This window comes from Citrus sinensis, chromosome 7, assembly GCF_022201045.2.
Source record: "Citrus sinensis cultivar Valencia sweet orange chromosome 7, DVS_A1.0, whole genome shotgun sequence".
In the NCBI taxonomy this organism is placed as follows: domain Eukaryota; kingdom Viridiplantae; phylum Streptophyta; class Magnoliopsida; order Sapindales; family Rutaceae; genus Citrus; species Citrus sinensis.
This window is the reverse complement of record NC_068562.1, coordinates 9,704,085-9,710,777: the sequence shown is the minus strand read 5'-3', so window position 1 is coordinate 9,710,777 and position 6,693 is coordinate 9,704,085. Positions and strand designations below refer to the sequence as shown.

The following is a 6,693-nucleotide window of genomic DNA, read 5'->3' as shown; positions in this document are numbered from 1 at the left end:
GAGCTTAGATTAATTCAGCAAAAAAGCCAAATCGAATTGTCAATGTATTATTTTCTGGATTACAAATTCCTATATATTGTATGAGATCGGTCCTAAAGGTTTTTATAAAAATTTTAAAAAATTGATTTTTGTCCAACACTAAATTCTTGGTGCAAGTAGAAGAGGATCAAACAATGACGACTGTGTAAAATCCAGAGTACATACAGTGGCTGAGACAAGATCAGCTTTTACTTAGCTGGCTTCTGTCTACTATGACTGAATCAATTTTAAGCACACAACCTCTTTTGAGGTTTGGAATGCTTTGGAAACATTGTTTGCATCTCAATCAAAGGCTAGAATTTTGCAGCTCAAAATGCAACTCCAAACCACGAAAAAGAATGCTATGACCATGAGTGATTATGTCAACAAAATGAAAAATTTAGCTGACGGCCTTGTAACGGCTGGCAAGTTGCAAGGAAATATGTTACTGAAGATGATTTAATTTCTTATATTCTTGCAGGTTTAGGAATTGAAAGTGACCCTGTGGTTGTAAACATTACAGCCAAAACTGATGATTTATCTCTACCTGAAGTTTTCTTTGTTTTGCTCAATCATTAAAGTCGAATGGAGCAACTCTCAGCTGCTACAAATATGGAGTCTGAAGCAGTTTCAATGCAAATTTTGCAGGAGCTTCTTTTCACAAAAGGAAAGTTGCAGGAAAAGGCTTTATGACAGGAAGTTTTAGAGGCAATGGACGTGGTAAAGGCAGAGGAAGAACCAACTTTGGCCGCGTTGGAAATAGACTAACATGTCAATAGGTGGTAAATATGGACATTCAGGATATCAATGTTTTTTTCGCTTCGATCAAGGGTTCCCTACAAGACAAGAAACAACACAAGCAGGTCAGGCCTCTGCCTATATGGCACTCCCTGCTAAAGAAATAGACAATGGATGGTATTTGGACAACAGTGCAACACACCATGTGACAAATGATTTAAACAATCTGCAGATTAAGTCAGAGTTTAAGGGAGGTGAGAAGCTAGTTGTAGGTAATGGTAAAACTCTAGCAATATCTCACATTGGCAATGCACTTATTTCTATTTCAAACCATAAACCATTGTTGCTTAATTATATTTTATATGTGCGCAAAATCACCAAGAACTTAATTAGCATTCCAAAATTGCTTTCTAATAATGAGATAATGCTTGACTTTTGTGACAATGTTTGTACTGTCAAGGACAAAGTTCTAGGGAAGAAGTTGCTGCAGCGAAAAACTGAAAGAGGCTTATATCGGCTGCCAGTGTTTCCAAGACAAACCATTCTATCTGATTCAAAAAAAATTTCCAATAAATCTTATGAGTCTTCTCTTCCATTTAGTTTTTTCAATTCTAGCTCAACAATAAGTTATTTAAATGAACAAAAATTTATTTTTAATTCCAAGTCTAGCAATTGTATAAATCTTTTACGCAGAAGAATGAGACATCCTCATCTTGCTATACTTAAACAAATTCTATCATTGTGTAACAAAACAAGTCAGTCAAATAAAAATTTCATTCCTCAATTCTGTGATGCATGTCAACAAGGAAAAAGTCATATGCCAAACTATCAAAGCATCAAATAGTAGAGCTTCAGAACCTTTAGAACTATTGTATCTTGACTTGTGGGTGCTTGCACCTTTAATGTCTGGAAATGGCTACAAATATTATTTGAGTATTGTAGATGATAGCACACATTTTACATGGATATTTCCACTTAAAGTTAAATCACAAGCTTTTGAAACCTTTAAATATTTCAAGGTTCAAGCTGAAAAACAAATAGGAAAGAAAATGAAAGGTTTACAAACTGATGGTGGAGGAGAGTTTTAAGCATTTACAAATTTTTTAAAAGAAGAAGGAATTATTCACCGACTCTCTTGCCCACATATGCACCATCAAAATGGTAGAGTAGAGCGAAAATACCAACACATTGTAGAGACTGGTTTAACACTTTTAGCACAGATTGGTATGCCACTCACCTTTTGGTGGGATGCTTTTCAAACATCTGTTTATTTAATTAATAGAATGTCTACTTCCATCTTAGAAAATAAATCAACATTTCAAACACTCTACAATAAAATACCTGATTATTCTTTTCTAAAAGTTTTTGGTGTGTTGTATTTCCTTATCTTCGAGTTTATAACAAACATAAATTAGATTTTCGATCAAATAAATGTGTGTTTTTAGGCTATAGTATAGTTCGTAAAAGGTATAAGTGTCTCCACAATTTAGGAAAAATTTTATGTGATGTGACATGCTGACATACTCGCTCATTTTCCTATGGTTGCAGGCTTTGAAAATCCTAAAGCTGATAAGACTCTCTCAGTTCTTCAAATAGCAGATTCTCCACTAGAGTTTGTTCATGACACAACACTCATAGATCAAGCATCAAGTCAAAGTGAGGAAAACAATTTTGAATCCAACACTAAAAGCCCAACCAGAGAAGCCAACCTTGAATCAAGCACTGAAATCCAAGAAACTGAGAACACTGAACAATCTTTAGTTATCCTTGAATCTACCAATCAAGAAGCCGATAACACAATCTCTCAACCACCTAGTTCATCTCCTCAATTACAACAGCCAACACATACACGATCCACTCATCCAATGATCACTCGTGCCAAGGTCGGCATCTTTAAACCCAAACCTAGACTTTACCTAACAACCTTTAATACCAAAGTAAGTGTACCTGCCAGTGTTAGTGAAGCTTTGCAAGATCAAATTTAGCGTAGTGCTATGACAGAAGAAATAAATGCTTTGGCTAGAAATAACATATGGAGTTTAGTGCAACCTACTTCTGACATGAAGATTGTAGGAAATAAATGGGTTTTCCGGATAAAACAAAAAGTTGATGGCTAGATAGAGCGATATAAGGCTTGTTTGATTGCAAAAGGCTTTCATCAGACCCCTAGGAATTGATTTCAATGAGACTTTCAGTCATGTTGTTAAAGCTGCAACAATTCGATTGGTGTTGAGTATTGTTGTGATGAAAAATTGGGGTGTAATACAACTGGATGTGAACAACGCCTTTTTAAATAAAGACTTAGTTGAAGATGTTTACATGATGCAGCTTGAAGGCTTTGTTGACAAAGCAAAACCAAATCACGTGTGTAAATAATTATTTTGACAAAAATAGTAATGATAATTTAGAATTGTGTGATAAACTTAACTTTCAAAGCGCAACAGCTAGTATTTGTCAAACACTTTAGTGATGTAACTTAAAAGTTACAGTTATCTAACTATAATACCGAACAAGACTTTAGTTATAATTTTTAATGGCATTATAGGATAATGCATGAGATCTAAGGTTTGAATTTTATCCACATCAAGACAAAAAAAAATGCATATACAATATTGATGCTACAAAGCCTACAGCAGGTATCAGGGGGGGGGGGGGAATATAAAAATAGAGTAAACATAGTACTCTGAAATCAAAACTGAACTTTTAGAAGTTATATTAGTTATTATTCAAAGGGTAAACTCCAATACATACCTAAATAGAATGATAATTTTTAATTTACTTTTAAAAAGTATAAAATTCTTAATTTATCCTCAGTTTTTTTCAAAAGATGACGGTAAAAGGAGATAAGTTGATTTTTTTCTTTTTTCTTTTTTTATCTTCTTAACAATAAATAGGTAAATTGATATTTTTATATATTTTAGAATGAATTAAGGATTCTCATTTTAAGTAGAAGCTAAATTAAAATTTAGCCTCACTTAAAAGTAATGGCATTCCATATGCGAATAGTCTTCCATCCTCAGAAGCTGTATTTAATAATGATGAGAATCTTCACGATGAATGCAAACTACAGTAACACAGTGCTTATATGGCCTTCTAAGATTTGTACACTGGTTTTGGTTTTATAATCCAACATCTATCTTCCCGCAGAGAAGAAACAATACCTCCAATGAAAACAAGAATAGAAACCTTTTATAGTTTTATCATCCACTTTAAAAGGTATTCAATACATAGGGGTTGAAATACACAATTAATCAAAGAGCGGAAAAATTATACAAGATAGACTTATGCTCGGACCATTTCAATTTTGTCCAACAATGTGTCTCTACATTTTACGAGTTGATCCCCTTCTCAGGTGATTCGCTACTAGACTTTATAGCCATACTCAAGACTGAATGATTGATGATGATACACATAGCTCCTTAGGAACTTAGCAATGAAATGATTGCATTTTCTACTCAGTAAGTTTGGGTCCCCAACATTCATTACTGAAATGGGTAACGAATCATTAGCCCCAATAAAAATCACACAATGAATCAAGACAATTCGATTGGTCTGCATGCATGAGAGAGCAGTGATTTGACTCGCATAATTTCGTTTGGTTCACAAGTGATAACAAAAATGTTAGGCATTTTAATTTGTATTTTAATTAATGTATGTAATTCAATAGTTTCGAAAAAGAAACTATAGTGTCAATATCGATAACTGTAATTCAATAATTATAGATATGCCTGTAGTTGAATGGAGATTTGAAACAAATAGTTGAATGGAAATTTGAAACAAATATTCAAAATAACATTGTAAATTCCTTTATTTATTTTGAATCTTGTATTTTTTTGTGGTAACTGTGTTTTTTTATTTTTTATTTTCTATTTTCCTGACAAGGGTAACTGTGTTGAGTATTATCCAACAAATTATTATGAACTTGCTATTTTTTTAAATTTTTTTCATCTGCCAGAAAAATTTCATTAATCACTGTTGTACTAGTGGTTGTTGGGTTTGAAATTTTCTTAATAGAGTCCAAGAGGCTATATAGTAGGGTCTCTGCTTGCCATAAGAAGGGCCTAAAGCCTAAAGTTAGTATTGTTTGGGCTGTTCGTCATCACTTAGCCTGTTAATCTATCTGTTTTACATATTTATTTAGAATAAACCAAGAAAGTGATAATTTTATTTAAGAAAAACGTCTAAACGATGTTTTGATTCTTTACTTCATCTGAAAAAAATCATAATTCTACAGATCTGCTGCTTATTTATTTAGTTATTTTTATGATTATTATGTAACTTATGGGTTTCACCTTAATATTAAAATATGACATGTCTCCAAATATACTTTCCTATGTTAGATTCTTCCTACAGTTATATTTAGTTTTACTTGATTGGTTGAGAAATATACATGGTAAGAATTATACAGTAGATCATATATATATAAGACTTCACTTTTTCTCATTTATTTTTTACCATGTAAGTACTTCAAACACTCATAATAATACGCATACACTCGTAGAACAATACTTCAATAACTTAGCAGATATATATCACAACTTCAAAACAATAGTGAATTAAAAGGTCACATCACCGCAATTCAAAACAAATCGCAAAAGTCTAGCAATTTGAAAATTGTCATTCGATTCTCAAGCATACACAATTCCATCAAGAACCAACCTCTCTCGATGGCATTTACGTGACAAATAGAAGCTATGGTCCATAGCCAAGTTATAGGTAGCCTCCATGATTGAGCACAAACTTACATCGCAATCTGTTGTCCCCATGCAATCCACAAGTCAACTAAAGTCAATGGCCGGTGGTGTTGATGATACCACATGCAATTGATGTGTGTTATCCTTTTATATATCCTTGTGCCTTCTCACATTATATGCTTCCATGATTTGACTTTTTAGTCTTCACCGACTTCCAAATTCTGCAGCACATACACCCTTTCAGTGATTGTGGTTGCTTTTAGATGACTCTCATTATATCACCGGAAAAAAAAAATTGTTGCATTCTTGATATTGAACCAAATTAAATTTCTTACGACGCTGTATAGTTGATAAGTATTTTGATACTGTTACCGAAGCACCTATAATGAGAATCAATCATATCTATGTCCATATTTTTTTATAGAGAGAATTATTTCTTGTGAAGATCAATTTAACAGTGTGATATAGAGGCATATTCATCTTGGTTTCATGGGCACAAATCTTTTGGTGTAGTATGCATGCCCCATACTTGAATTTTTATTTACAGAAACAGATAAGGATAATGTTGGCATGTTGCTGAGAGTAATTGTTTTGAGTTCCAAGAAATGCATGAAAAATTAAATGGAATTAATAGTGCTATCACATTAGATAATATCTAGCAACAGGTCATTCAATAAATGTCTATACTATTTGGAAATTCAAAATTTGAGTAGCATGAATAGAAGTCAATGCCTTTTTTTTGTGTGTGTGTGTAACCGATATTTATTATTATTGTTTTTTTAGAGAGACAAATTGATTGCATTCGCAACATTTTGCTTCACGATTGATAAAGCTTTGAGTCATAAAAAAGAGAAACATATCCCAGAATAATTAAAATGAACATCATAAATTTTCACTTCTAGTGCCTTTTGAGATTCATTTTTTTAATGAATTAGAAGGTATGAAAAGTATAATAAAATTACTAAAAATGATAAAGCAAAATGAAAAGAGCAATGATATTATCAATTAATGAGATCGTGCTTAAGAACATTATGAAAAAAGTGAACTAATTAATAAGCGAAAGTGTGAAACTAATGAAACAAAGCAGCACTTTCGGTCACTTAATACAACGCCAATCATATAACTATAATGAATCCCCATGTTCTTTTGTATATTTAACATATAAACAAGTGAAATAAAATATTTATTAAGACCCAAAAACAAATATATACATATATACATATACATATACACATATATACAT

The 6,693-nt window shown here is 32.3% G+C and overlaps 1 pseudogene; it reads left to right on the top strand.

Annotated features, from left to right (window-relative positions):
• Positions 1-459: 459 nt before the first annotated feature.
• LOC127899011 (small nucleolar RNA Z247) lies at positions 460-556 on the top strand (annotated as a pseudogene).
• Positions 557-6,693: the final 6,137 nt, after the last annotated feature.